The following is an 11,676-nucleotide window of genomic DNA, read 5'->3' on the forward strand; positions in this document are numbered from 1 at the left end:
TATTTATTATGTGATGTCAGCTCATTACGTAATAAATATCAGAGTCAGTTATCGCACGCCTGAGGCAGGGGCATTATGGTAATTGCGCGTTAAAGGATATTTATTTGGAAAAAGGCCCAAAATATCTCATTGTTCAACTTCTTTCTCTCTCTAGGTTAGAGAAAAGAGTTTTGCTCTCTCTTCTCTCTAACCATCGGCCTCCCTCTTCTCTCCCAACCTCACCAAATCATCAAATCTTCTTCCCCATGGATTCTTAAGTTGGTGATGGATCATACATCATGGTTTCCTTCTTATCTTCTTTCAAGAAGAACTAGAAACTTTGGGAGATTTCACTACTTCTTCTCCTCTTCAACAACCTTTCATGAAACTTCATCTTCTCATGGTAAGATTTCATTCTATGATCTTTTATGATCCCTTAAGCTTAAGGAAGTGTGTAATTGGTTTGATTTCTTTATTTCTCCTCCTCTCCTCCATGAAACTAGGGTTTTGGTTTGGCAAAGTTGGAACTTGAAATATGAGTTGTTTTAGTCTTCATAAGTTCATGGGACAAGAAGCTAGGGCCTTGAGTTTGTTTTGAAGTTTGATGTCAACTTGGGGTCAAGATCAAGAGTTAGGGTTCCAAGAGAATCAAGGAGTGGGTTGATGATGTTTATGGTATGTATGGCAATTTGGAAGCAACTAGTGGGAGTTGGAGCATGGGCTAGAGTATGGGTTGTGTTTCTTGGTTAGCTTGAAGCTTGGAAACAAGGAAGCAAACTAGGGTTGGCTGTAAAGGGAAGATGATGCTTGCTTGAGCTTGAGGCTTGGAATTGCTTTAAGAACTTGCAAGGTGAGTTCCTTAGATAGCTTACCACCCTTGGTTATGTGTTTTATTTATGTAAGAAAACTATATGAATTTTAGGGTTTAAAGTGTAAGTTAGTTGGCCCTTTTCTTGCCATGCTTGCTATACTTGTTTGTACTTGTTCCATGACTGTTTTATAGGTTTCTAATGATCCTAAGGGTCATATAACACTTGGAGATGCTTGGTTTGAGGATTTTAAGTCAAAAATATCAATTTTGAGGTTGCAGGACTGTCACAGCTCGCCACGGCGAGCAAATAGCTCGCTAGGCGAGCTAAAAGACCGAACTGGGGGTCCTGCTCGCCCCCAACTCGCAGCTGCGAGCTGCTGCTCGCCTCCCCAGCAAATCTACTAGCCATGGCGAGTAAGACAATGAGGCATCTCACTGTTTTGCTTGCTTTTGGCAGGCGTGGGGATTCGCGAGGAGGTTTTCTCCGAGGTGTCTTTTTGCAAATGTAAACCCCTCAAACCAAGATCCTCATTGTTAAAGTTGAAGAGGAGATTTTCTTATAAACTAAACAAGTATTTGGCAAGTATAGTAAAGCATGGTAAATGAGAGTTAATACGATAAGAATCGGGTAGCAAAATATTCCTTAAGTAAGGGAATCAACTACAGCCTCGACTAGTTGTTGAGAATTAGAATGTTAATCATGATTGACTATGTAAGTTAGATTGCGAAGAATATTTCTACGCCCATGAACAAGTATGAGTTTACCTTTAATCGGATCGATCAAGGTTCCGAGGTAACTCGCATGTATGATTAGGTTTAATCTTTCACAATGATAAGACTAAGATTATAACCGCATGGTGGTGCTCGTGTCTCTTGTTATCCACGTCAGGGGGATACGAGAGGTTCTCGACTCAAGGGGAACGGTTCAAGCCGCAAGGGACCCGCACGACACCGAGGGAGTCTGATGTACGTACATCGGTCATGAAGGGATTGTTCTCGGGGTTACTCCACCCGGGGCTCTCCGTAAAATGAACCATGATAATAATGTTTGTTCAACGCTAACATAATGAGTAATGAACTTAGATGCGTATATGTATGATATGGATATGATTATGATCACAAATGAACTCATGCATGATTATGTTAAATACAAGTACAAGTTAAGTAAGGAATGTGATGCCGATGACGAACCTAGGTTTCCCTACTCGTCCGGTTTAGGAATGGTGTCATGAATATGTTAAGTATAGTCTTGATGCGTTTAACGTATCATGAGATAGCGGTCCTAGGACCCCTTGACCGCCATGACACATATGATGGTAGTAAGCCTATAACAAGTAAGATGATTTTATGACGGTCCTAGTATGCACAACCGTCTAAGCATGCAAGTCCCCACACACGTATACTCAACTGTCAGGTTGTAAAGTAGACACGTAGCGACCGTAGGTTTCCCTTGAGGTTGCCTATAGCCTAGGATTAGGTGGAACTCACTGAGACATTATGTCTCATCCCAATCCTTATTTGTTTCAGATAAACAGGTTGGACGTCAAGTTAGTTGCCGGATGGATATTTCAGCAAATGCTCGTTCGTACACGCTGCGGAATGGATATGGATTTTCAAGGATGTATTTGTTATTATTTTAGACAAAAGGTGTTGTATCATTTGGTACGAGTGCGTATTGATGTATAATATTCATTCGAAGTTTTTATAGTTGTAAATTTTAATGTATCCAATACTAAATTATCACACTTGCTAGACTTTCTAGATACGTCTAGTATGGGTGTTACATTTGGTATCAGAGCAGGTCGATTCAGACCGTGCCTTGGGTCATTAAGTTACAACTAAGGAGGTGAGACCATTGGGTTCCAGGTAAATGTTTTAATTGTCGTTGTTAGTTGAGCTTGATCAACTCAATTTGGCATTCGACGATTAGGATGGATGCCTGAGAGCTGAATAGGACCCAGGAGGAACGAAGTATGTGATGAGGATGACTTGAGAAGGTAGAACTCGGAGTAAGAATGATAAGAGTATAACCGTGCCAGATGGTGGCCGGTGAACTAATCCGGTTAAGTTTGATTTCTCCGGGAATGCAAGGTAATGTTAAGATGGATTAATCCGACAACGTTTGGGAAGTTGTTAAATATATTTTTGTATACCCGTAAATTAAGATTTTAGAAATGTCTAAAAGTGATCAGGAGATTCGGTAAGAGTCGTTACTGGAGCAAGACTGTGTTATGGAAAGGAAATAAATATTCTGGAATGTAAGTACGAGGTTGCAAGATAAGAAGAAGTCGACATATGTTGATGAAATTTGGAAGTTCTCAGGGTTAAAGGTATGTGAATGAAGCCAAAGATTTGAATGCTCAGATAGGATAAGGCTCTAATGTTGGAGTGCCGAGCGAGTCGACAGAGAAACAAGTCAAACCGTTCGCAGCAGATTAAGTTAAGATTTTATGTGGATATTTTATGATATCAGGATTAAGGCGTTAATTTCCGATGAGCCGACAGTTGTACCGAATGAAGTTAAAGTTTGTCATGCATATGTTATAGAATACCTTAATGATGTTAAAGATGGATAATGTGCATTGGATTGCTTGAGAAATAAGATTTTTACGAAAACACGTTTTCCAGAAAACTGAGTTGAAGAAACTCGCCAATAGCGAAATTATCGCCATGAGCGAAATTACTCCAGAGGATTTCGCTGATAGCGAACCTGGGGCGACATTTTTCGTTTTTTTTTTAAAACTGTTAGTTCGTCTCAAGGGTCCGTAGTGACTATTGGAGAGTTGTCTTCACAACCTTTTTGCAATAAACACTTTTTATAACATCGAGTAATGAATGCACATTACAACTTAAGGTTTTCAAAGGAAAAATAGCATGAACAACCATTAACGGAATCGATTCAGTTTAAGGTAACTTTGGAGATTAACGTGTCAAGAGTTTAAAGGAGTTTAGACCAAGTGTTTAGAGATTCTTGTATATGGAACGGACATGAAGTAAGAAGTTAAGGTGGTGAGGAAATATGCTAGATCACAAGATTCTCAGATTTTGTGGAGTATTAATTACCCCTCGAATCTATGATTTGCTTAATTAATTTACTAAGGCTCGTTCCCATGACGAATTTAATATTTGCAAAGTTTATAATATTTTAGAAAAGATATATGCATATGGGTGATCGGAGTTGGTGTTCATAAATTTTAAATGGAATTCTGTAGGTACTGGTCGGTTACGATTTATGTAAAATAATTTAAAACACTTGGAACAAGATTTGATGGCATTTTTGTGTTATCAACTCGTTCCATGAATTTTATGGTAACGACTGGACTAGGCGTAACTCTCGAATCTCCCCAGTGGAGTCGCCAGCTGTTTTATCTTGGTTTTTCGGGTGTCAAACATTGATTACGTTTGAACCTTTTTAACCTTTGATATCTCATTTTTTCTTGGGAAGGGAAAAATAAGAAAAAACCCTTGAGAATCGAGGTCCGGGAGTTGTTTTCGCTACGGGAAGGTGTTAGGCACCCATAACGACTATAGTAACCTATAGGAACCGTTTTTACTTTCTACGCGCGCGCTTTATTTTTAAATGCTATTTGAAAGTGATATTTACACCTAAAAGTTTACTAAGTGAAGAATTGGAGGGAGAAGAAAGCGTTTGAATTTTTAATTTATTTGAATTGAAGGAATTTTGATTCCTTGCCTACGTACCCTTTTAAGGGATCAAATCCACCGTAGTTCTCTTCCAAAAAATGTTTTTGTTTTTGTGGGTTGATTTTAAGTTTGAAAATTGGAATTTTGAAGAATGGAGATTGAGAGGCCTTAAAGGCATGAGATTTTAAGAAAAAGTGAGGTTTGATTAGTGATTTTGGAAAAAAAAAAGTCAAGTATGATTAAGATTCATTGAAATTTTGATTAAGAAAATAAAAGAGAAAATCAATGGGGTTTTGGACCCCAAGGTTTATTTAGAAAATGATTTGGGTGATATTGTTCATGTTTATTTGGGAAAATGATTTTTGCTAAGTGTAAATCCTAGGCATTCATCTAAACATTCAATCCTAGGCATACATCTAAACATGCATATCCTAGCCATACATCTAAAATAACCAAGTGATGTGTGTGCATGTGTCGGTGCTTGTGTCGGTGTACATCATTAGAGTCCATTGTCCTTTACATCATGCCCTAATTTACATTCTATGGTCTTGCAAGAAAAGTAAATGGCATGAAAGTAATATTACAAGTCCCTAATTTTTACATTCTAAGCCTTGGTAAAAATTAAAGTGCAAGAAGTTAAAGTGTGAGATGAGGAATGCTTATGGATGAATGAAACATGAAATGAAATGGTTAGTAGGACAAGGTATAATGGCATGAAAATTATAAGCAAAAGGAACATTAAGCAAAGTAGCAAAAACTTGCAAAAAAAAGTGACCAAACTCTTAGCAAAATATGCCTAAAATTCATCATGATAACAAGACAAGTGTGTGACTTATAATTCCCATATTATGACAATGTTCAAAGATTCTTATCACAATCAACAAAATGAGAATTATGAGAACACATTCAAGTCAAAGAACCATGATATATTTTAGGCATATTTGGCATCTAATTTCACAAACAACTATTTACAAGACTTGTAAAACAAGCAAACACATACCCTACATCCACATACAGTAAAAAAACACTTCAAAACAGCAAGAAACTCATTACCACTTCTTACTCCACAAATCAAGATCATGTATCATGATTGGGGATCAAGAACATGCATTTTCCACAAGTTTTTTATTATAGAACATCACAAAATAGCAAGAAGACATCACATTACTTCCCTTCAAGTTTTGACATATAAAAAATATCACCAAAATGTCAATAAAATTGTCAAGAACATGTAAGAAATTTTTAGGAATTTTTAAAGGATTTTTAGACTTAAAAATGTACAAGAAAATCACAAATTTTAACAAGAATAGTAAACAAATTAGCAAGAAATACTACATATATTTTCCTCAGGTTTTGACACATAAAAACATCACGAAAAGGTCAAGAAAAATATCAAGAACATCTGAAAAATTTTATGGAATTTTGCAAGAGTTTTTTGAGTGAATAGGGGTGTAATTAACAACATATAGTGTTGAAATAGCACATAATAAGCATAAAACGAAAACACTGGTAGAAATAGGCCCAAGCCCAATCCTAACACTGGATCTGGATCATCCAGATGCCTCAGAGGTCGTTGGGTTGATCCAGATCTAGCAAACCCTAGATCCAACGGTCCAAATGCAGGAGAACATGGCAAGGGGGATGGACACGCGCGCGTGTGATACACAGGCATGATATATAAACGTTTTACAAAGAGAAACACACACAACACACAGCCGTTTCTCTCTCTAGGTTATTTTTAGAGAGAGAGGCTCTGAGAATGGTTGAACGGAGAAGATGAACGGAGCTTGCTCCGGTGCGGTGGTTCGCCGGCGGCGCCACCGTACCAGAGCAATTTTTTAGGTTTTCGAAAATCTTTTCATGTCAAGGCATTCGTTTCATCATCCTCGTTCCAATTCTGGCCTTAGTTTTTGTATATCAAGTCTCTATAACCCTAGATCTACCAGGATCTAACCGAACCAAAATTTGCACTTAAACAAAGAAAGAAGGGGAACGAGCTTGCCTTTGAGTTCGATTTGGAGATTTGAGACGAATTGAAAGGAAACTTCAGAGATTCTTCGAATCTTGTGAAGTATGAGTCAATATTTCCCTTGTTCGTGCTTTCTGGCCTTCGTGTTCTTTCTTTTTGTACTTCTGGCTTTTTGTGTTCTTCAATCCATTTTTTGGCTTGATGTATGCGTTGTTGTGTGAATCTGCGCTCGTGTTTGTGTTGTGATGTTGTTACGAGCCTGGATCTTGAATGTTAGGGTTTGAGGAATTCGCTTTTTGGTGAATTTTGGTTTTGGAGGAGATAATTTGCGATGGTTTGAGGTGAAATTGTGTTGATTTTGAAGGTGAGAAAAAACACAAGAAGGGGGGTTGAATTGTGTTTTGAAAAATTCTTCGTTTCTCCTAAAAACTGAACACACTGATCAGAAGCTAAGTGAGACAGCTTCTGAAGTGATAATCAGAATCTAAATGCAGCGGAATAAAACAGAGAGAGAGAAGAAGAACGACACAAAGCAATTACACTGGTTCCTTCCACAATCCGGAAGTAGTCCAGTCCCCCTTGCACTTCCAAGGAGATTTCACTGTGAGTAATATCTGATTACAAATGCTCAAGCACACAAGCAAGAGACTTCCAATGCTCAAGCACACAAGCAAGAGACTTCCTTTGCTCAAGAACACAATCAAGAGACTTCCTGCTCAAGCACAACTGCAAGAGACTTCCTAACTAAACAAAATTACACAGAAAATTGTTTAAGGTTGAACACTTGATATACAATCAGAGGTGCTCACAATACAAATCAGATACAGACTCAATGAACTTAAGAATTTCTAAGATATGACTTTGAGACACAGAAATTCTAAGTGAATGCAGAACAATTTCAGCAGAGATTTGGCACTTGTAAAAATGTTATGAGTCTTTCGTTCAGCGTTCATGCATTACCAAATCTCTAGGTCTTCACTCCTTTATATAGAGGTGTGAAAGAGACGTTGTGAAATTGCCAGCGCACCAAAGAGTCGTTGTTGAAGCTTGATCTTTCACCAATGATCTTTTGCCTGATTTGGTTGTTGTCCTATGAAGAACAAATTTGAAATCCATTCCTTATCCAAAGGAACATCTATGCAGGCGTAACCGTATTCTGTAGCTGTTTTCTTGTCTTGTAGCGTGGACACAAAACAGAGTAGTGGAGAACGTGGTTGTACAATTCGTACAAAGTACAATGTCAACGCTTTCGTCCAAATTGCAAGCACAAGCCTTCAAACACCTTTGAAATGACCGTTGCAATGTTCCACTAATTTTCTGCTATGTTTTCGAATCCAATAGACAGCTTTTGCAATGTAGATCCTTCAATCTTTGAATGTTTTGCAAATCCAGTTGATCTTCAGCTTCTGGTGAAATGACTTCTGATGAGGCAGCTTCTGATGATGCAGCTTCTGATGATGCAGCTTCTGATGGTGCAGCTTCTGATGATGTGGCTTCTGGACCTCTTGTCTTCAGAAGCACTATTCTTCAGGAGCAGCTTTACTTCAGGAGCGGTATTTCTTCAGGAGCAGCTTGACTTCAGGAGCGCTTTGCCTTCAGAATCATCTAAGCTTCATTTCCTTTGCTCTTTATTTGATCATTCAGAACCAATGATGATGTAACTTTATAATTATGGTCCTGTATACTTGAACAAATATTAGCTAGTCCAATTTACAATTTTTAATACCTTGTTATCATCAAAACTCTTTAAGGTTCATTGTTAAACACATTTTGTTCCAACAATCTCCCCCTTTTTGATGATGACAAACAAAAGTATTTAAAATTGATCAATTGTTGTTAATCTAATTAACAAGTTGACTTTGGGGTTCTGAGGTTTGTAAGCTCAAAGTCTGAGGTTTGTAAGCTCAAACTCCCCCTGAGTCTGATAGTCTTTAAGCTGAGGTTTGTAAGCTCCCCCTAAGTTCTATCCAGGTTAATTAAATTCATTTTTCGCACAATAACAATTATCAGAGCTTTTAAAAACTTGAATCATTGAAAGAATTAACTTATAGATAAGAAGAATGGTTCAATTAATTTTACTTGAATTTTGATACTCCTTCGTTCGTTCATAGCTTATACCAATAGGGTAAAAAAAATGATAGAAGTTTTTCAAAAATTTCAAATGCCATTAATGGGGCTCAGAGCCTTTAAATACTCGTCACATATACTCCCCCTTTTGTCATTATCAAAAAAAATAATAAAAAAAACATAAAAGACAAAAAGATTTGAGAAAAATTCAAACAGGAGAGAGTATACAAGAAATTAATTAATTCAATCAGATCAAAATATATGAGCATGAATATCCAATTATCAGAAGCAGCTAAGCAGTCAGAAGCAGTAAGCATTCAGAAGCATAAAAATAAAACAAGATGGTTTCAGAAGCAAGGACTAAGAATTTTAAAACAAACAACAAACAAAAATAACACAAAGGTGTGCAACTAAGGGTTGGTTTGTTGTTGTTTCTTCATCTCCTCCATTTCTTCAGTTTTCTTTTGCAACAGTTCTTCAAGCTGTTGTTGCCTCTGGAGAAGAGTCTGTTCCCTTTCTCTAGCTTCTTGCTGCTGCTGTGCCATCTGTTTCTTCAGAAGCTTACACAACCTTGCTTTTCTGGTCAAGTAATCCGTTTCTAAGAAGAAAGGCTGGTTTGCCAGGAGCAGTGTAGAACTTCGTACTCTGAGACTCTGATTCAAATGCTCCATTAGCCTTCTGACTGAAGCTTGCTTGACTCTGATGCATTTAGCCTTTATATTTTCAATAAGCTCAGCTGCCCGGTTCTGAAGAGATGCCCAGGAGTCTTCATATGCACTTGTGAGATCAATTGTCCTTCTTTGATCCACCAGATTATGCAATTGACTAAGGATTGTCAGAAGCTCAGAATTAATATATCCAGATTCCAGGATGTTTGTGGGTGGTTGTTCAAGGGTTTCAAGATCAGAATCACTGATTTCCAGGTCTTGAACAGGGTTAGGAACTGGAATGGTAAGGTGTGTTTGTGTGTTTGAAGATGAAGGCTGGTCAGAAGCAATGTGTGTGGTAGAGGTTGAGGCTCGAACATTGACTTGAGAGATGTCAACATCCATAGGAGTTGGTTCTGGGGAGTGTTCAATTTCAGTTGGTGGTTGTTGTGGTGAAGTTGATGTTTGAGTGTTGAGTTGGGGGTCAATGGTAGCTATTGGTGATTGTGGGGGTGTTGTGGGTTTATGTGGTTCAGGTGTTTGTTGATGGGGGTTTTCTGAAACAACATTTTCAGAAGCAGCTGCTTCTGGAGTTGTTTCAGAGGCTTTTTCTGAGGTAGATTCAACATTTTCTGGAGGAATCATGTTGAGGGGTTGAATGTTAAGGGGTTGAGGGTTAAGGCGAAAGATAGTATCAATGACTCTTTCTCTCTGCTCAGCCATTTCAGCCAACTTTTCATTAATTATGTGACCAACTGGTTCATAAGTAGTTGACTGAGAGGGCTTTTTGTTGGTTGATGTTGACTGGCTTTTTACTGGTTTGAAAAAGTTGAGCTAAGGGTATATCATCATCAGAATCATCAGAATCTGATAATGATGAGGATGCGGAATCTGATGATATATTAATTACTTTCTCTGGTTCAGAATCAGAATCCTCTTTAGCAGACTCACTGGTCATCAGCATCAGTTGCTTGGCTTCTGAAACTACAGACTCTTGTAGGTCAGCAGCAATTTTCAAGACTTTTTCAGCTGCTGCCTTCTTCCCTTGTAAGTCCTTTAACCCCAAATCAGAAGCATCTTGAGCTGTCAAGGTGATGTGAGGAAAATCCTTGGTCCTCCTCAAGGCTGGCTTCCTCTTCCTCTTTGGTATAGCAGGTTGATCAAGAGTAATGCCAACATCCATGATCATCCTGGAATCCATGTCTTCAATGGCTTCTTCAATTGAAGGTACTGATGAACTACCAATCTTGAGCTTGTCAGTAGCAACTTTTGCCTTTTTAGCAGATTGTTCAACCTCTAGATATTGCTCTGCAGTCATCTTTCTTTTTGACTTTCTGCCTCTGGCTCGTGGCAGAGCACCACCATACATTTCCTCTGGAATATATTCCAATCTGATTCTCTCATTGGTTGCCTCAAAATGTTCCTTGATATAGTACATCTGCACTTCAATGGGATCCTTCTTGCAGATGGGTGGAAAGTCCTTCATAAGATCAGACTTAACAAGTGATTCACTCAAATCTGTATGAAGCTTGGTGACAGCAGGGATCAACTTCATATTCTTGAGGGTTTGTGCATTAATGAATTTTCCAGTTTTAGTATCAAGCAGCTCATCTGTGAAGGCTTCGGCACTGCTTAGCTTGTCCAAGACTCCTCCTTGATAGAATATTTCTGACAAGAGTCTTCCATAAGGTACCCAGGTTCTATTCTGCAGCTGACTCTGTTTCAGACACTCTATCAAGTATTTGAACATATATTTTGGCACGTTCACTTTCTCCTTCTTAATGAAGTGTTGAAGAAAGACCTTTTGTGCCAAATTGGGTTTCTCACTTCCACCACATGGAAGTAAGTCCTCATTCTGAATCTTCAGAAGCAGCTTCTTATCCATGCTTAGATCAGCATACTTTCCTGCTTGTGTTGAGTTGTACATGGCCAAGTTTACTTTCTCTTTCCAGAGGCGTTCTTCAGCTGTACTTGAGAGATCAATTCCAGAGTATTTTCCAGAGGCCTCTCTACAGAGTACAGCTTCTATCTGCCATTCAGCAATTCTTACTGGAATACCACAAATACTTGACCTGATTTCAATACCTGTAAATGGCTCAAGTCCCATTTCTTCTCTGGTCTTCCCTTCCAGTTCGGGATAAATCAACACCATTTGACTTTCTTCAGTTATAGACGCAGCTTTGTCATAAACCTTAGCCCTCACCCAGAAGTGTCTTACCAATGCTTCGTATGATGGTCCATTCAACATCTTGAAGTAATGCATAAGTTCCTGCTTTTCATAGTAGCTTCTGATCCAACACTCATGGAAGGCGAGTGATTCAAAATCCACCGGATTTTCTATTTGAACCTGTAGTTCCCATTCTTCCAATTTCATGCTTCTTCCTTTGTAGTCATATTCAGGGATCATCCGTGAAGTAGATACTGAAACTTCTCGTTGCGAGCTTGATGATGCCATTTGATGATTGACGAAGATTTGAAGAAGATGAAGATTTTAGGGTTCTAAGGTTGAGAGAATGCGCTTACTTCGCAAGAGGTTTGAGAGCAAATGTGTTTGTTGT

At 38.4% G+C, this 11,676-nt stretch overlaps 1 long non-coding RNA gene across 1 annotated transcript; it reads left to right on the top strand.

Moving 5' to 3' along the window:
- Positions 1-750: 750 nt before the first annotated feature.
- On the top strand, positions 751-2,505 carry LOC146906627 (uncharacterized). The gene is made up of 2 exons (XR_015017460.1): positions 751-829; positions 2,318-2,505. It is a non-coding gene; the product is annotated as an uncharacterized LOC146906627 (long non-coding RNA).
- The last annotated feature ends 9,171 nt before the right edge of the window (positions 2,506-11,676 follow it).

Source organism: Medicago sativa, chromosome 7, assembly GCF_051527215.1.
Source record: "Medicago sativa cultivar Bolivia chromosome 7, Bolivia_mono, whole genome shotgun sequence".
NCBI lineage: Eukaryota > Viridiplantae > Streptophyta > Magnoliopsida > Fabales > Fabaceae > Medicago > Medicago sativa.